Source organism: Coregonus lavaretus (genome assembly GCF_964263955.1).
Source record: "Coregonus lavaretus genome assembly, chromosome: 29".
Lineage (NCBI taxonomy): Eukaryota > Metazoa > Chordata > Actinopteri > Salmoniformes > Salmonidae > Coregonus > Coregonus lavaretus.
The window spans coordinates 2,970,547-2,993,063 of record NC_140016.1 but is presented as its reverse complement, the minus strand read 5'-3'; positions in this window follow the sequence as shown (position 1 = coordinate 2,993,063).

The following is a 22,517-nucleotide window of genomic DNA, read 5'->3' as shown; positions in this document are numbered from 1 at the left end:
ATACTACTGGACTGGGCCTCAGTCTGTTCTACTATACTACTGGACTAGACCTCAGTCTGTTCTACTATACTACTGGACTGGGCCTCAGTCTGTTCTACTATACTACTGGACTGGGCCTCAGTCTGTTCTACTATACTACTGGACTGGGCCTCAGTCTGTTCTACTATACTACTGGACTGGGCCTCAGTCTGTTCTACTATACTACTGGACTGGACCTCAGTCTGTTCTACTATACTACTGGACTGGGCCTCAGTCTGTTCTACTATACTACTGGACCTCAGTCTGTTCTACTATACTACTGGACTGGGCCTCAGTCTGTTCTACTATACTACTGGACCTCAGTCTGTTCTACTATACTACTGGACTGGACCTCAGTCTGTTCTACTATACTACTGGACTTGACCTCAGTCTGTTCTACTATACTACTGGACTGGGCCTCAGTCTGTTCTACTATACTACTGGACTGGACCTCAGTCTGTTCTACTATACTACTGGACTGGACCTCAGTCTGTTCTACTATACTACTGGACTGGACCTCAGTCGGTTCTACTATACTACTGGACTGGACCTCAGTCTGTTCTACTATACTACTGGACTGGACCTCAGTCTGTTCTACTATACTACTGGACTGGACCTCAGTCTGTTCTACTATACTACTGGACCTCAGTCTGTTATACTATACTACTGGACTGGGCCTCAGTCTGTTCTACTATACTACTGGACTGGGCCTCAGTCTGTTCTACTATACTACTGGACTGGGCCTCAGTCTGTTCTACTATACTACTGGGCCTCAGTCTGTTACACTATACTACTGGACTGGACCTCAGTCTGTTATACTATACTACTGGACTGGGCCTCAGTCTGTTCTACTATACTACTGGACTGGGACTCAGTCTGTTCTACTATACTACTGGACTGGACCTCAGTCTGTTATACTATACTACTTGACTGGGCCTCAGTCTGTTCTACCATACTACTGGACTGGACCTCAGTCTGTTCTACTATACTACTGGACCTCAGTCTGTTCTACTATACTACTGGACTGGGCCTCAGTCTGTTCTACTATACTACTGGACTGGGCCTCAGTCTGTTCTACTATACTACTGGACCTCAGTCTGTTCTACTATACTACTGGACTGGACCTCAGTCTGTTCTACTATACTACTGGACTGGACCTCAGTCTGTTCTTCTATACTACTGGACTGGGCCTCAGTCTGTTCTACTATACTACTGGACTGGGCCTCGGTCTGTTCTACTATACTACTGGACTAGACCTCAGTCTGTTCTACTATACTACTGGACTGGACCTCAGTCTGTTCTACTATACTACTGGACTGGGCCTCAGTCTGTTCTACTATACTACTGGACCTCAGTCTGTTCTACTATACTACTGGACTGGACCTCAGTCTGTTCTACTATACTACTGGACTGGGCCTCAGTCTGTTCTACTATACTACTGGACTGGACCTCAGTCTGTTCTACTATACTACTGGACTGGACCTCAGTCTGTTCTACTATACTAATGGACTGAGCCTCAGTCTGTTCTACTATACTACTGGACTGGGCCTCAGTCTGTTCTACTATACTACTGGACTGGGCCTCAGTCTGTTCTACTATACTACTGGACTGGGCCTCAGTCTGTTCTACTATACTACTGGACTGGGCCTCAGTCTGTTCTACTATACTACTGGACTGGGCCTCAGTCTGTTCTACTATACTACTGGACTGGGCCTCAGTCTGATCTACTATACTACTGGGCCTCAGTCTGTTCTACTATACTACTGGACTGGACCTCAGTCTGTTCTACTATACTACTGTGCCTCAGTCTGTTCTACTATACTACTGGGCCTCAGTCTGTTCTACAATATGACTGGACTGGGCCTCAGTCTGTTCTACTACACTACTGGACTGGGCCTCAGTCTGTTCTACTATACTACTGGACTGGGCCTCAGTCTGTTCTACTATACTACTGGACTGGACCTCAGTCTGTTCTACTATACTACTGGACTGGACCTCAGTCTGTTCTACTATACTACTGGACTGGGCCTCAGTCTGTTCTACTATACTACTGGACCTCAGTCTGTTCTACTATACTACTGGACTGGACCTCAGTCTGTTCTACTATACTACTGGACTGGGCCTCAGTCTGTTCTACTATACTACTGGACTGGGCCTCAGTCTGTTCTACTATACTACTGGACCTCAGTCTGTTCTACTATACTACTGGACTGGACCTCAGTCTGTTCTACTATACTACTGGACTGGACCTCAGTCTGTTCTACTATACTACTGGACTGGACCTCAGTCTGTTCTACTATACTACTGGATGGGGCCTCAGTCTGTTCTACTATACTATTGGACTGGACCTCAGTCTGTTCTACTATACTACTGGACCTCAGTCTGTTCTACTATACTACTGGACTGGGCCTCAGTCTGTTCTACTATACTACTGGACTGGGCCTCAGTCTGTTCTACTATACTACTGGACCTCAGTCTGTTCTACTATACTACTGGACTGGACCTCAGTCTGTTCTACTATACTACTGGACTTGACCTCAGTCTGTTCTACTATACTACTGGACTGGGCCTCAGTCTGTTCTACTATACTACTGGACTGGACCTCAGTCTGTTCTACTATACTACTGGACTGGGCCTCAGTCTGTTCTACTATACTACTGGACTGGACCTCAGTCTGTTCTACTATACTACTGGACTGGACCTCAGTCTGTTCTACTATACTACTGGACCTCAGTCTGTTCTACTATACTACTGGACTGGGCCTCAGTCTGTTCTACTATACTACTGGGCCTCAGTCTGTTATACTATACTACTGGACTGGGCCTCAGTCTGTTCTACTATACTACTGGGCCTCAGTCTGTTATACTATACTACTGGACTGGGCCTCAGTCTGTTCTACTATACTACTGGACTGGGCCTCAGTCTGTTCTACTATACTACTGGACTGGGCCTCAGTCTGTTCTACTATACTACTGGACTGGACCTCAGTCTGTTCTACTATACTACTGGACTGGGCCTCAGTCTGTTCTACTATACTACTGGGCCTCAGTCTGTTATACTATACTACTGGACTGGGCCTCAGTCTGTTCTACTATACTACTGGACTGGGCCTCAGTCTGTTCTACTATACTACTGGACTGGTCCTCAGTCTGTTCTACTATACTACTGGACTGGGCCTCAGTCTGTTCTACTATACTACTGGACTGGGCCTCAGTCTGTTCTACTATACTACTGGACTGGGACTCAGTCTGTTCTACTATACTACTGGACTGGACCTCAGTGTGTTATACTATACTACTTGACTGGGCCTCAGTCTGTTCTACTATACTACTGGACTGGACCTCAGTCTGTTCTACTATACTACTGTGCCTCAGTCTGTTCTACTATACTACTGGGCCTCAGTCTGTTCTACAATATGACTGGACTGGGCCTCAGTCTGTTCTACTACACTACTGGACTGGGCCTCAGTCTGTTCTACTATACTACTGGACTGGGCCTCAGTCTGTTCTACTATATTACTGGACTGGACCTCAGTCTGTTCTACTATACTACTGGACTGGACCTCAGTCTGTTCTACTATACTACTGGAATGGGCCTCAGTCTGTTCTACTATACTACTGGACCTCAGTCTGTTCTACTATACTACTGGACTGGACCTCAGTCTGTTCTACTATACTACTGGACTGGGCCTCAGTCTGTTCTACTATACTACTGGACTGGGCCTCAGTCTGTTCTACTATACTACTGGACCTCAGTCTGTTCTACTATACTACTGGACTGGACCTCAGTCTGTTCTACTATACTACTGGACTGGACCTCAGTCTGTTCTACTATACTACTGGACTGGACCTCAGTCTGTTCTACTATACTACTGGATGGGGCCTCAGTCTGTTCTACTATACTACTGGACTGGGCCTCAGTCTGTTCTACTATACTACTGGACTGGACCTCAGTCTGTTCTACTATACTACTGGACTGGACCTCAGTCTGTTCTACTATACTACTGGACCTCAGTCTGTTCTACTATACTACTGGACTGGGCCTCAGTCTGTTCTACTATACTACTGGGCCTCAGTCTGTTATACTATACTACTGGACTGGGCCTCAGTCTGTTCTACTATACTACTGGGCCTCAGTCTGTTATACTATACTACTGGACTGGGCCTCAGTCTGTTCTACTATACTACTGGACTGGGCCTCAGTCTGTTCTACTATACTACTGGACTGGGCCTCAGTCTGTTCTACTATACTACTGGACTGGACCTCAGTCTGTTCTACTATACTACTGGACTGGGCCTCAGTCTGTTCTACTATACTACTGGGCCTCAGTCTGTTATACTATACTACTGGACTGGGCCTCAGTCTGTTCTACTATACTACTGGACTGGGCCTCAGTCTGTTCTACTATACTACTGGACTGGTCCTCAGTCTGTTCTACTATACTACTGGACTGGGCCTCAGTCTGTTCTACTATACTACTGGACTGGGCCTCAGTCTGTTCTACTATACTACTGGACTGGGACTCAGTCTGTTCTACTATACTACTGGACTGGACCTCAGTGTGTTATACTATACTACTTGACTGGGCCTCAGTCTGTTGTACTATACTACTGGACTGGACCTCAGTCTGTTCTACTATACTACTGGACTGGACCTCAGTCTGTTCTACTATACTACTGGACTGGGCCTCAGTCTGTTCTACTATACTACTGGACTGGGCCTCAGTCTGTTCTACTATACTACTGGACTGGACCTCAGTCTGTTCTACTATACTACTGGACTGGGCCTCAGTCTGTTCTACTATACTACTGGACTGGGCGTCAGTCTGTTCTACTATACTACTGGACTGGGCCTCAGTCTGTTCTACTATACTACTGGACTAGACCTCAGTCTGTTCTATTATACTACTGGACTGGGCCTCAGTCTGTTCTACTATACTACTGGACTGGACCTCAGTCTGTTCTACTATACTACTGGACTGGGCCTCAGTATGTTCTACTATACTACTGGACCTCAGTCTGTTCTACTATACTACTGGACTGGGCCTCAGTCTGTTCTACTATACTACTGGGCCTCAGTCTGTTCTACTATACTACTGGACTGGACCTCAGTCTGTTCTACTATACTACTGGACCTCAGTCTGTTCTACTATACTACTGGACTGGACCTCAGTCTGTTCTACTATACTACTGGACTGGACCTCAGTCTGTTCTACTATACTACTGGACTGGGCCTCAGTCTGTTCTACTATACAACTGGACTGGGCCTCAGTCTGTTCTACTATACTACTGGACTGGACCTCAGTCTGTTCTACTATACTACTGGACTGGGCCTCAGTCTGTTCTACTATACTACTGGACCTCAGTCTGTTCTACTATACTACTGGACTGGGCCTCAGTCTGTTCTACTATACTACTGGACTGGGCCTCAGTCTGTTCTACTATACTACTGGACTGGGCCTCAGTCTGTTCTACTATACTACTGGACTGGACCTCAGTCTGTTCTACTATACTACTGGACTGGACCTCAGTCTGTTCTACTATACTACTGGACTGGACCTCAGTCTGTTCTACTATACTACTGGACCTCAGTCTGTTCTACTATACTACTGGACTGGGCCTCAGTCTGTTCTACTATACTACTGGACTGGGCCTCAGTCTGTTCTACTATACTACTGGACTGGACCTCAGTCTGTTCTACTATACTACTGGACTGGACCTCAGTCTGTTCTACTATACTACTGGACTGGACCTCAGTCTGTTCTACTATACTACTGGACTGGATCTCAGTCTGTTCTACTATACTACTGGACTGGACCTCAGTCTGTTCTACTATACTACTGGACTGGGCCTCAGTCTGTTCTACTATACTACTGGACTGGACCTCAGTCTGTTCTACTATACTACTGGACTGGGCCTCAGTCTGTTCTACTATACTACTGGACTGGGCCTCAGTCTGTTCTACTATACTACTGGACTGGGCCTCAGTCTGTTCTACTATCCTACTGGACTGGGCCTCAGTCTGTTCTACTATACTACTGGACTGGGCCTCAGTCTGTTCTACTATACTACTGGACTGGACCTCAGTCTGTTATACTATACTACTGGACTGGGCCTCAGTCTGTTCTACTATACTACTGGGCCTCAGTCTGTTCTACTATACTACTGGACTGGACCTCAGTCTGTTCTACTATACTACTGGACTGGGCCTCAGTCTGTTCTACTATACTACTGGGCCTCAGTCTGTTCTACTATCCTACTGGACTGGGCCTCAGTCTGTTCTACTATACTACTGGACTGGACCTCAGTCTGTTCTACTATACTACTGGACTGGGCCTCAGTCTGTTCTACTATACTACTGGACTGGACCTCAGTCTGTTCTACTATACTACTGGACTGGGCCTCAGTCTGTTCTACTATACTACTGGGCCTCAGTCTGTTCTACTATACTACTGGACTGGGCCTCAGTCTGTTCTACTATACTACTGGACTGGACCTCAGTCTGTTCTACTATACTACTGGACTGGGCCTCAGTCTGTTCTACTATACTACTGGACTGGGCCTCAGTCTGTTCTACTATACTACTGGACTGGACCTCAGTCTGTTCTACTATACTACTGGACTGGGCCTCAGTCTGTTCTACTACACTACTGTGCCTCAGTCTGTTCTACTATACTACTGGACTGGGCCTCAGTCTGTTCTACTATACTACTGGACTGGGCCTCAGTCTGTTATACTATACCAAGGACCTAGTGGAAAATTCCTACAGTATCACAGTATCTACAGTATCACAGTATCTACAGTATCACAGTATCACAGTATCTACAGTATCTACAGTATCTACAGTATCTACAGTATCTACAGTATCTACAGTATCACAGTATCTACAGTATCTACAGTATCTACAGTATCTACAGTATCACAGTATCTACAGTATCTACAGTATCACAGTATCTACAGTATCTACAGTATCTACAGTATCTACAGTATCTACAGTATCACAGTATCTACAGTATCACAGTATCTACAGTATCTACAGTATCTACAGTATCTACAGTATCTACAGTATCACAGTATCTACAGTATCTACAGTATCTACAGTATCTACAGTATCTACAGTATCACAGTATCTACAGTATCAACAGTATCTACAGTATCTACAGTATCTACAGTATCTACAGTATCACAGTATCTACAGTATCTACAGTATCTACAGTATCTACAGTATCACAGTATCTACAGTATCTACAGTATCACAGTATCTACAGTATCTACAGTATCTACAGTATCTACAGTATCTACAGTATCACAGTATCTACAGTATCAACAGTATCTACAGTATCTACAGTATCTACAGTATCTACAGTATCACAGTATCTACAGTATCTACAGTATCACAGTATCTTCAGTATCTACAGTATCTACAGTATCTACCATATCTACAGTATCTACAGTATCTACAGTATCACACTATCTACAGTATCTACAGTATCTACAGTATCTACAGTATCACACTATCTACAGTATCTACAGTATCTACAGTATCTACCATATCTACAGTATCTACAGTATCTACAGTATCACACTATCTACAGTATCTATAGTATCTACAGTATCTACAGTATCTACAGCATCTACAGTATCACAGTATCTACAGTATCTACAGTATCTACAGTATCTACAGTATCATAGTATCTACAGTATCTACAGTATCACAGTATCTACAATATCTACAGTATCACAGTATCAACAGTATCTACAGTATCTACAGTATCACAGTATCTACAATATCTACAGTATCACAGTATCTACAGTATCTACAGTATCATAGTATCTACAGTATCTACAGTATCTACAGTATCTACAGTATCATAGTATCTACAGTATCTACAGTATCACAGTATCTACAATATCTACAGTATCACAGTATCTACAGTATCTACAGTATCTACAGTATCACAGTATCTACAATATCTACAGTATCACAGTATCTACAGTATCTACAGTATCACAGTATCTACAATATCTACAGTATCACAGTATCTACAGTATCTACAGTATCTACAGTATCACAGTATCTACAATATCTACAGTATCTACAGTATCACAGTATCTACCATATCTACAGTATCTACAGTATCTACAGTATCTTCAGTATCTACAGTATCACAGTATCTACAGTATCTACAGTATCACAGTATCTACCATATCTACCGTATCTACAGTATCTACAGTATCTACAGTATCTACAGTATCACAGTATCACAGTATCTACAGTATCTACAGTATCTACAGTATCTACAGTATATACAGTATCACAGTATCTACAGTATCTACAGTATCTACAGTATCTACAGTATATACAGTATCACAATATCTACAGCATCACAGTATCTACAGTATCTACAGTATCTACAGTATCTACAGTATCACAGTATCTACAGTATCTACAGTATCTACAGTATCTACAGTATCTACAGTATCTACAGCATCTACAGTATCACAGTATCTACAGTATCACAGTATCTACAGTATCTACAGTATCTACATTATCTACAGTATCTACAGTATCACAGTATCACAGTATCTACAGTATCTACAGCATCTACAGTATCACAGTATCTACAGTATCACAGTATCTACAGTATCTACAGTATCTACATTATCTACAGTATCTACAGTATCTACAGTATCACAGTATCTACAGTATCTACAGTATCTACATTATCTACAGTATCTACAGTATCTACAGTATCTACAGTATCTACAGTATCACAGTATCTACAGTATCTACAGTATCTACAGTATCTACAGTATCTACAGTATCACAGTATCTACAGTATCTACAGTATCTACAGCATCTACAGTATCTACAATATCTACAGTATCTACAGTATCTACAGTATCTACAATATCTACAGTATCTACAGTATCTACAGTATCTACAGTATCTACAGTATCTACAGTATCACAATATCTACAGTATCTACAGTATCTACAGTATCTACAGTATCTACAGTATCTACAGTATCTACAGTATCACAGTATCTACAGTATCTACAGTATCTACAGTATCTACAGTATCTACAGTATCTACAGTATCACAGTATCTACAGTATCTACAGTATCTACAGTATCACAGTATCTACAGTATCTACAGTATCTACAGTATCACAGTACCTACAGTATCTACAGTATCTACAGTATCACAGTATCTACAGTATCTACAGTATCTACAGTATCTACAGTATCTACAGTATCTACAGTATCACAGTACCTACAGTATCTACAGTATCTACAGTATCCACAGTATCTACAGTATCTACAGTACCTACAGTATCACAGTATCTACAGTATCACAGTATCTACAGTATCTACAGTATCTACAGTATCTACAGTATCTACAGCATCTACAGTATCTACAGTATCTACAGCATCACAGTACCTACAGTATCTACAGTATCACAGTATCTACAGTATCTACAGTATCTACAGTATCACAGTATCTACAGTATCTACAGTATCTACAGTATCACAGTATCTACAGCATCTACAGTATCTACAGTATCTACAGTATCACAGTATCACAGTACCTACAGTATCTACAGTATCACAGTATCTACAGTATCTACAGTATCTACAGTATCACAGTATCTACAGTATCTACAGTATCTACAGTATCACAGTATCTACAGCATCTACAGTATCTACAATATCTACAGTATCTACAGTATCTACAGTATCACAGTATCTACAGTATCTACAGTATCTACAGTATCTACAGCATCTACAGCATCTACAGTATCTACAATATCTACAGTATCTACAGTATCTACAATATCTACAGTATCTACAGTATCTACAATATCTACAGTATCTACAGTATCTACAGTATCTACAGTATCTACAGTATCACAGTATCTACAGTATCTACAGTATCTACAGCATCACAGTATCTACAGTATCTACAATATCTACAGTATCTAGAGTATCTACAGTATCTACAGTATCACAGTATCTACAGCATCTACAGTATCTACAGTATCTACAGTATCTACAGTATCACAGTATCTACAGTATCACAGTATCTACAGTATCTACAGTATCACAGTATCTACAGTATCTACAGTATCTACAGTATCACAGTATCTACAGTATCTACAGTATCACAGTATCTACAGTATCTACAGTATCTACAGTATCACAGTATCTACAGTATCTACAGTATCACAGTATCTACAATATCTACAGTATCTAGAGTATCTACAGTATCTACAGTATCTACAGTATCTACAGCATCACAGTATCTACAGTATCTACAGTATCTACAGTATCTACAGTATCACAGTATCTACAGTATCTACAGTATCACAGTATCTACAGTATCTACAGTATCTACAATATCTACAGTATCTACAGTATCTACAGTATCACAGTATCTACAGTATCTACAGTATCACAGTATCTACAGTATCTACAGTATCTACAATATCTACAGTATCTACAGCATCTACAGTATCTACAGTATCTACAGTATCTACAGTATCTACAGCATCTACAGTATCTACAGTATCTACAGTATCTACAGTATCTACAGTATCTACAGCATCACAGTATCTACAGTATCTACAATATCTACAGTATCTACAGTATCACAGTATCTACAGTATCTACAGTATCTACAGTATCTACAGTATCTACAGTATCACAGTATCTACAGTATCTACAGTATCACAGTATCTACAGTATCTACAGTATCTACAATATCTACAGTATCTACAGCATCTACAGTATCTACAGTATCTACAGTATCTACAGCATCACAGTATCTACAGTATCTACAATATCTACAGTATCTACAGCATCTACAGTATCTACAGTATCTACAGTATCTACAGCATCACAGTATCTACAGTATCTACAATATCTACAGTATCTACAGTATCTACAGTATCTACAGTATCTACAGCATCTACAGTATCTACAATATCTACAGTATCTACAGCATCTACAGTATCTACAATATCTACAGTATCTACAGTATCTACAATATCTACAGTATCTACAGTATCTACAATATCTACAGTATCTTCAGTATCTACAGTATCTACAGTATCTACAGTATCTACAGTATCTACAGTATCTACAATATCTACAGTATCTACAGCATCTACAGCATCTACAGTATCTACAGTATCTACAGTATCACAGTATCTACAGTATCTACAGTATCTACAATATCTACAGTATCTACAGCATCACAGTATCTACAGTATCTACAGCATCTACAGCATCTACAGTATCTACAATATCTACAGTATCTACAGTATCTACAGTATCTACAGTATCTACAATATCTACAGTATCTACAGTATCTACAGTATCTACAGTATCTACAGCATCACAGTATCTACAGTATCTACAGTATCTACAGTATCTACAGTATCTACAGCATCTACAGTATCTACAGTATCTACAGTATCTACAGTATCACAGTATCTACAGTATCTACAGTATCTACAGTATCTACAGTATCTACAGTATCTACAGTATCACAGTATCTACAGTATCTACAGTATCTACAGTATCTACAGTATCTACAGTATCTACAGCATCTACAGTATCACAGTATCTACAGTATCACAGTATCTACAGTATCTACAGTATCTACATTATCTACAGTATCTACAGTATCTACAGTATCTACAGTATCTACAGTATCACAGTATCTACAGTATCTACAGTATCTACATTATCTACAGTATCTACAGTATCTACAGTATCTACAGTATCTACAGTATCACAGTATCTACAGTATCTACAGTATCTACAGTATCTACAGTATCTACAGTATCACAGTATCTACAGTATCACAGTATCTACAGTATCTACAGTATCTACATTATCTACAGTATCTACAGTATCTACAGTATCTACAGTATCTACAGTATCACAGTATCTACAGTATCTACAGTATCTACATTATCTACAGTATCTACAGTATCACAGTATCTACAGTATCACAGTATCTACAGTATCTACAGTATCTACAGTATCTACAGTATCTACAGTATCACAGTACCTACAGTATCTACAGTATCTACAGTATCACAGTATCTACAGTATCTACAGTATCTACAGTATCTACAGTATCTACAGTATCTACAGTATCACAGTACCTACAGTATCTACAGTATCTACAGTATCCACAGTATCTACAGTATCTACAGTACCTACAGTATCACAGTATCTACAGTATCACAGTATCTACAGTATCTACAGTATCTACAGTATCACAGTATCTACAGTATCTACAGTATCTACAGTATCTACAGTATCTACAGTATCACAGTATCTACAGTATCTACAGCATCTACAGTATCTACAGTATCTACAGTATCTACAATATCTACAGTATCTACAGTATCTACAGTATCTACAGTATCTACAGTATCTACAGTATCACAGTATCACAGTACCTACAGTATCTACAGTATCACAGTATCTACAGTATCTACAGTATCTACAGTATCACAGTATCTACAGTATCTACAGTATCACAGTATCTACAGCATCTACAGTATCTACAATATCTACAGTATCTACAGTATCTACAGTATCACAGTATCTACAGTATCTACAGTATCTACAGTATCTACAATATCTACAGTATCTACAGCATCTACAGCATCTACAGTATCTACAATATCTACAGTATCTACAGTATCTACAATATCTACAGTATCTACAGTATCTACAATATCTACAGTATCTACAGTATCTACAATATCTACAGTATCTACAGTATCTACAGTATCTACAGTATCTACAGTATCTACAGTATCTACAGTATCACAGTATCTACAGTATCTACAGTATCTACAGTATCTACAGTATCACAGTATCTACAGTATCTACAGTATCTACAATATCTACAGTATCTACAGTATCTACAGTATCTACAGTATCTACAGTATCTACAGTATCTACAGTATCTACAGTATCACAGTATCACAGTATCTACAGTATCTACAGTATCTACAGTATCTACAGTATCACAGTATCTACAGTATCTACAGTATCACAGTATCTACAATATCTACAGTATCTACAGTATCTACAGTATCTACAGTATCTACAGCATCATAGTATCTACAGTATCTACAGTATCTACAGTATCTACAGTATCTACAGTATCACAGTATCTACAGTATCTACAGTATCACAGTATCTACAGTATCTACAGTATCTACAATATCTACAGTATCTACAGTATCTACAGTATCACAGTATCTACAGTATCTACAGTATCACAGTATCTACAGTATCTACAGTATCTACAGTATCTACAATATCTACAGTATCTACAGTATCTACAGCATCTACAGTATCTACAGTATCTACAATATCTACAGTATCTACAGTATCACAGTATCTACAGTATCTACAGTATCTACAGTATCTACAGTATCTACAGTATCACAGTATCTACAGTATCTACAGTATCACAGTATCTACAGTATCTACAGTATCTACAATATCTACAGCATCACAGTACCTACAGTATCTACAGTATCTACAGTATCTACAGTATCACAGTATCTACAGTATCTACAGTATCACAGTATCTACAGTATCTACAGTATCTACAGTATCACAGTATCTACAGTATCTACAGTATCACAGTATCTACAGTATCTACAGTATCTACAATATCTACAGCATCACAGTATCTACAGTATCTACAGTATCACAGTATCTACAGTATCTACAGTATCACAGTATCTACAGTATCTACAGTATCTACAATATCTACAGCATCACAGTACCTACAGTATCTACAGCATCTACAGTATCTACAGTATCTACAGTATCTACAGTATCTACAGCATCACAGTATCTACAGTATCTACAATATCTACAGTATCTACAGTATCACATTATCTACAGTATCACAGTATCTACAGCATCACAGTATCTACAGTATCTACAGTATCTACAGTATCTACAGTATCTACAGTATCTACAGTATCTACAGCATCTACAGTATCTACAATATCTACAGTATCTACAGTATCTACAGTATCTACAGTATCTACAGTATCTACAGTATCTACAGTATCTACAGTATCACAGTATCTACAGTATCTACAGTATCACAGTATCTACAGTATCTACAGTATCTACAATATCTACAGCATCACAGTATCTACAGTATCTACAGTATCTACAGTATCTATAGTATCTACAGTATCTACAGTATCACAGTATCTACAGTATCTACAGTATCACAGTATCTACAGTATCTACAGTATCTACAATATCTACAGCATCACAGTACCTACAGTATCTACAGCATCTACAGTATCTACAGTATCTACAGTATCTACAGTATCTACAGCATCACAGTATCTACAGTATCTACAATATCTACAGTATCTACAGTATCACATTATCTACAGTATCACAGTATCTACAGCATCACAGTATCTACAGTATCTACAGTATCTACAGTATCTACAGTATCTACAGTATCTACAGCATCACAGTATCTACAGTATCTACAGTATCTACAGTATCTACAGCATCACAGTATCTACAGTATCTACAATATCTACAGTATCTACAGCATCTACAGTATCTACAATATCTACAGTATCTACAGTATCTACAGTATCACAGTATCTACAGTATCTACAGTATCTACAGTATCTACAGTATCTACAGCATCTACAGTATCTACAATATCTACAGTATCTACAGTATCTACAGCATCTACAGTATCTACAGTATCTACAGTATCTACAGTATCTACAGTATCTACAGCATCACAGTATCTACAGTATCTACAGTATCTACAGTATCTACAGTATCTACAGTATCTACATCATCACAGTATCTACAGTATCTACAGTATCTACAGTATCTACAGTATCTACAGCATCTACAGTATCTACAATATCTACAGTATCTACAGTATCTACAGTATCTACAGTATCTACAGTATCACAGTATCTACAGTATCTACAGTATCTACAATATCTACAGTATCTACAGTATCTACAGTATCTACAGTATCTACAGTATCTACAGTATCACAGTATCTACAGTATCTACAGTATCTACAGTATCACAGTATCTACAATATCTACAGTATCTACAGTATCTACAGTATCTACAGTATCTACAGTATCTACAGTATCACAGTATCTACAGTATCTACAGTATCTACAGTATCACAATATCTACAGTATCTACAGTATCTACAGTATCTACAGTATCTACAGTATCTACAGTATCACAGTATCTACAGTATCTACAGTATCACAGTATCTACAGCATCTACAGTATCTACAATATCTACAGTATCTACAGTATCTACAGTATCTACAATATCTACAATATCTACAGTATCTACAGTATCTACAGTATCTACAGTATCTACAGTATCTACAGTATTTACAGTATCACAGTATCTACAGTATCTACAGTATCTACAGTATTTACAGTATCACAGTATCTACAGTATCTACAGTATCACAGTATCTACAGTATCTACAATATCTACAGTATCTACAGTATCTACAGTATCTACAGTATCTACAGTATCTACAGTATCTACAATATCACAGTATCTACAGTATCACAGTATCTACAGTATCTACAGTATCTACAGTATTTACAGTATCACAGTATCTACAGTATCTACAGTATCACAGTATCTACAGTATCTACAATATCTACAGTATCTACAGTATCTACAGTATCTACAGTATCTACAGTATCTACAGCATCACAGTATCACAGTATCTACAGTATCTACAGTATCTACAGCATCTACAGTATCTACAGTATCTACAGTATCTACAGTATCTACAATATCTACAGTATCTACAGTATCTACAGTATCTACAGTATCTACAGTATCTACAGCATCTACAGCATCTACAGTATCTACAGTATCTACAGCATCTACAGTATCTACAGTATCTACAGTATCTACAGTATCACAGTATCTACAGCATCACAGTATCTACAGTATCACAGTATCTACAGCATCACAGTATCTACAGTATCTACAGTATCTACAGTATCTACAGTATCTACAGTATCTACAATATCTACAGTATCTACAGTATCTACAGTATCTACAGTATCTACAGTATCTACAGTATCTACAGTATCTACAGCATCTACAGTATCTACAGTATCTACAGCATCTACAGTATCTACAGTATCTACAGTATCTACAGTATCACAGTATCTACAGCATCACAGTATCTACAGTATCACAGTATCTACAGCATCACAGTATCTACAGTATCTACAGTATCTACAGTATCTACAGTATCTACAGTATCTACAATATCTACAGTATCTACAGTATCTACAGTATCTACAGTATCTACAGTATCTACAGTATCTACAGTATCTACAGCATCTACAGCATCTACAGTATCTACAGTATCACAGTATCTACAGTATCTACAGTATCTTCAGTATCACAGTATCACAGTATCTACAGTATCACAGTATCTACAGTATCTACAGTATCTACAGTATCTACAGTATCTACAGTATCTTCAGTATCACAGTATCACAGTATCTACAGTATCACAGTATCACAGTATCTACAGTATCTACAGTATCTACAGTATCACAGTATCTACAGTATCTACAGTATCTACAGTATCTACCATATCTACCGTATCTACAGCATCACAATATCTACAGTATCTACAGTATCTACAATATCTACAGTATCTACAGTATCTACAGTATCACAGTATCTACAGTATCTACAGTATCTATAGTATTTTATGCAATACACAGTGTGTTCATTTAATTGTTGAGCACACTAATCCAATTCATGTTACATTATATTAATTGAAGATAAAAGCATTGCCTGACTAACATTAGCTCAGTTCTCCTACATTATTGTTTACAATTTGAAGAGAAACATCAACAACTATTTATTTTTAATATGCTAAAGAGACAACTTCCCTCTGAGTCCCAAATGGCACCCTATTCCCTACATAGTGCACTACTTTTGACCAGAGACCTATGGACCCTGGTGAAAAGTACTACACTTTACAGGTTCCATTTGGGATGCTAAGGGTGTGTCCTTCAAAGAGAGAAAAAAGTCCATTCTTCAGAGCTAAAAACATATCCCATCCTTCCTCAAACACTGAATACGAGCATCGTCATATATTCGGTCCAACACAATAACTGACTTATAGGGTGGATAACGCTCTAAGGTTATGGAGGGTTTGTGTCTGTGTGTGTGTGTGTGCGTGCGTGTGTCTGTGTGTGTGTGTGCGTGCGTGCGTGCATGCGTCCGTGTGTGCTCGTGCATGTGTGTGTGTGTGTGCTCGTGCGTGTGGCAGTTTTAGTCCACAACAGCACATCAAAGAGAATGGGGCTGTGGGAATGTGTCTTGTCAGGTTGGGCCCCTCTCATTCCCCTTCCCATCCTGTCCCTTGGAGCTATTCCTTTAACACGTCGAGTGGCTGCTCTCCTCTCTCTCTCTGCTTCTCTGCTGCCTCTCAATAATTCAGGAACTAAATATTTCATAACATCACTCTCTCGTGAGGGTTTGGAGTTATCCGCTCTTCTGTTTGATAACGCATGGAATTGACTTGTTGCTACAAATGAATGAATGACCACTCCATCGGAAAACATCCAATAGGAGTTAGGTCACAGAACAAAGAGAATTGAATATATAATTTTATGTTTGATTGTCTCTTCTGAATTGATATAGTACAGCGTCTTCAACAATGAGGAAAACCTGGGCGTCTACTGTCCACCAAACAACTCTATATAGACATTATAACATACTATAATTTAGGTGATGAACAGAAATATAGGTCTGCATACTATTTCTGTTCATGAGTACCGAGTACTACTCTACTGTAGTACTCGGTACTCATGAAATAGTAGGCTAAAGAAGGGAAGAGAAGAGGGGCCGGCTGTCCCCAAAATCCACTGTCCTTCCTCCTTCTCCATTGGAAGTTGAAATGGTCTGAGGAACTGTTCTTTAAACGGGTCTAAAGCCTAGAAATGAGAGGACATGTAGAGAGGCCTAACGCCTATGGGGAATAATGACTGGCACCATGCATGAATACGTTTATTTTACTGAAATGTCCTTGAAACGTTCAGAATATCTCCACAGAAATATTATACATCGTACAACTCCTTATTTTCCCAGTTAGAAACTGTCTGGAACTGAATTGAACAATCAACAATTAATACAATGGGGATATTACTTTACAAGGGTTTTGGGGGAAATCACTTTCAAACAAAGAGTTCAGGTCGGCCTTCTCACTTCAGCAGACAAAGAAACGGACGGGTGCTCGACAACAGCGACAAACAATCTTCACCTGGAATTAGTCCTTTTGGAAGTTTTTCTTGGTAAGCCATTGTCATCTCTTTCAAACAAAGTTGAAAGAAAAAATAATAATAACAGACACATTCCTTCATAATGCCAGTAGAGAAGATTATAGCTGACTCCCACTGTAGAGGACTGAAGCACATTGTCAGACTAATTTCTGTGTAATGTTATCCTTTATCCTTGAACACAGAGCCATTCTGCCACAGATTGGGCAAGTGTCCCAAATAGCACCCTATTGCCCTTCCAGGCCCTGGTCAGAGTTAGTGCACTATGGGAAATGGGGTGCAACTTGGGACAGGCAGACAGAGAGGAGGGGCTGGTGAAGTGTGGAGCAGAGCAGTACACCCTGCTGTGTGTGTGTGTGTGTGTGTGTGTGTGTGTGTGAGTGTGTGTGTGTGTGTGTGTGTGTGTGTGTGTGTGTGTTATGCCTTAGCATTTCTCTCCTCATGAAACCAGTAACATGAAACCAGGTCTCTCCACCACTTAGTTCCCATGTGTGAATGAAACCAGTAACATGAAATCAGGTCTCTCCACCACTTAGTTCCCATGTGTGAATGAAACCAGTAACATGAAACCAGATCTCTCCACCACTTAGTTCCCATGTGTGAATGAAACCAGTAACATGAAATCAGGTCTCTCCACCACTTAGTTCCCATGTGTGAATGAAACCAGTAACATGAAACCAGGTCTCTCCACCACTTAGTTCCCATGTGTGAATGAAACCAGTAACATGAAATCAGGTCTCTCCACCACTTAGTTCCCATGTGTGAATGAAACCAGTAACATGAAACCAGGTCTCTCCACCACTTAGTTCCCATGTGTGAATGAAACCAGTAACATGAAACCAGGTCTCTCCACCACTTAGTTACCATGTGTGAATGAAACCAGTAACATGAAGCCAGGTCTCTCCACCACTTAGTTCCCATGTGTGAATGAAACCAGTAACATGAAACCAGGTCTCTCCACCGCTTAGTTCCCATGTGTGAATGAAACCAGTAACATGAAACCAGGTCTCTCCACCGCTTAGTTCCCATGTGTGAATGAAACCATTAACATGAAACCAGGTCTCTCCACCGCTTAGTTCCCATGTGTGAATGAAACTATTAACATGAAACCAGGTCTCTCCACCACTTAGTTCCCATGTGTGAATGAAACCATTAACATGAAACCAGGTCTCTCCACCACTTAGTTCCCATGTGTGAATGAAACCATTAACATGAAACCAGGTCTCTCCACCACTTAGTTCCCATGTGTGAATGAAACCATTAACATGAAACCAGGTCTCTCCACCACTTAGTTCCCATGTGTGAATGAAACCATTAACATGAAACCAGGTCTCTCCACCACTTAGTTCCCATGTGTGAATGAAACCATTAACATGAAACCAGGTCTCTCCACCGCTTAGTTCCCATGTGTGAATGAAACCATTAACATGAAACCAGGTCTCTCCACCACTTAGTTCCCATGTGTGAATGAAACCATTAACATGAAACCAGGTCTCTCCACCACTTAGTTCCCATGTGTGAATGAAACCATTAACATGAAACCAGGTCTCTCCACCACTTAGTTCCCATGTGTGAATGAAACCATTAACATGAAACCAGGTCTCTCCACCGCTTAGTTCCCATGTGTGAATGAAACCAGTAACATGAAACCAGGTCTCTCCACCGCTCGGCTCCCATCTCTGTCATAGTCAAGGACAAAGAGCTTTCAACATTCCAGTGACAATATAACTGACCTGACCACATATTCAACCCCATTAGCTTTAGAGAGCTGTGCATGAAATAGCGCTTTGTGTGCAGAGGAACAAAGTCAGCAGCTAGCTGCCTGCCTGCATACCCAAAAACACACTGGGCATTCCCCTTTAGAATTCAGAACCCCATAGAATGTCACAGAACTCGTGACAGAATATCCCCTTTGTTCCGTGTTCTATGGGAGACAGTTGGAAGGCTAGAATGGTTCTTCTCACTATTCCAGTTTGGAATGAATCAATGTCCTGTCCTTCATATGAGTAAGGAGTCATTTAACACTGTGAGTTGGGATGGTATGCCCATTATCAAAGCCTATTTAAAATGTAGAATCCCTCCTTGCCCTTCACTGGTTACATCTCCTATGGACGAAGCAGCCTAATAGTCTCTTTCTTCCATCAACTGCATTACTTCAAGTTACAGAGACAGCTTTAAAGACTTCAGCGCTACATAACATTTGAAATGTCAATATAAATGGGAATGGATATATTTAATTAAGCCCCCATTGGGTTTTTAGAAATGCTATCTCTGTCTAAGTCTAGTCAGATCCTGAGTGAAGACATAGTCAGTGTTTTGGGTTTACTCACTTAAACCTAAAAATGGTTAAAGTGGTTAACACTAGTACTAATATAATATATTAGTATGTTAGAGACAGACTCATACTGTACCTACCTGTTCTCTCCTTCTATATGGGATGTAGTTCCACTGTGAACCCATACTGTACTGTAGCTACTGGGAGCAGCCAGCCACATCACTCAATACTGTGGTCACTACAGCTTTTTCTACTCTAAAATGGGGACAATAGTAACCAAAATGGACTGATTATCCTCTAGGCATCATGTTGTGTGATGCATTATGGGGCTTTACTGTCAGCAGTCGTTGGGTTGTCTAAGTAGTCTTTTGTCTGGCAAGCGAGACTAGTTGGTAAGTGTCTGTTGTGATGTGTGGAACTGATTGACCGTCCAATCATCAATTGTGTTTGCTGTAGTTAACGAGTGGCCATACCGAACATCATCAGCCACAACCATGAGAGCAACCAGCTGTATTGCCAGCAGTGGCGGCTCCTGAAAAAATTCTCAGGAGGGGCAATTTTTCTGATGATTTAGGTGACCTACACACATTTTAAAAAATATATGTCCAGCAACAACATGAAGACAGGGGCAGCATATAAGTCAATACCAGAAGCATTTATTGACTGATCTGGGGAGATGGATTCCAGTTTCTGTGACAGATTATAAATAATCTCTGATGCCTTTGTTATATTAGCTTTTGGTTGAATGTACTGTCGTAGTAAATATATAATGTTATAGCTTGGTCTGACTAAAATCTTGTGCATGACCCATTTTGTGTTGGGCGTTTGTTTTCAATCAATGCTGTTCCTATCCTATAACAATGGACAAAAGAGTCCTATCTTGTCAGCCTTGTCAGCAGGTGGCCAAGGACAACACCCATGCCATAGGTCTCTCAGTTCTTCCAACTCACGAGTTCTTGCTCTGAGGACACACACACACACACACACACACATCATCACTGATAACACACACACATACACACATCATCACTGTTAAACACACACACACTCACACACACAAAAATCCCCTCTCTTTAGGCTGAACATTTGAAGACAGAGAACCCGACTCAGAGCCAATGCAACAGTGGAGGGGACCTCGCCCAACTCATCAGGACCAATCAGAAGATCAGAACTACTAGATTCAACCTACATCATTTATTGTATAAAATGTCTGCACACAATGTTTTCGGGGCTCTCTTCAGATAGCTCCCTAAGAGTTTGACGAACGAGTCCGTGCACGCGATTCCAGATATCTTTACCTCTGAATAAACTGCCTTTATTATACCATATCCACCCTGTCCAAAGTCTCTACTTGGTCTCAGTTCTCCAGTAAACTTGTGATTATCAACAGTACACAACGGTAACAAACAATTGGGGGAACTCACGGGGCAGATAGTAAGGTCGCAGTGACACAGAAAGCAGTTCAATGTCGGGGGTACAGAGTCGCTCTCTTACCAGGATCGCGGTCCGCTCTGACCAGGGTGAAGCCGGCCGGCTCCACTTCTCTGTCCGGGACTCTGTCATCCAGCCAAGTCTCCCAGCTGTATTGGATTCCGCTGCCAGCAGCGTTTTCATTATTTAGTCCGTTCGTAGCGGGTATGTACACGATCAACAAGATCAGTCCAAAACCCACCACTGGAAATCCATGGTTGGCAGAATGTTTGTAAACTAAGTGTACAAATTAAAAACATAAAATAACGCCACTAAGTGTACAAATTAAAAACATAAGATAACGCCACACTGCAGGTCGCAACAGAGACGCTGCTAGCCGCTATTTTCTTAGTTACGTT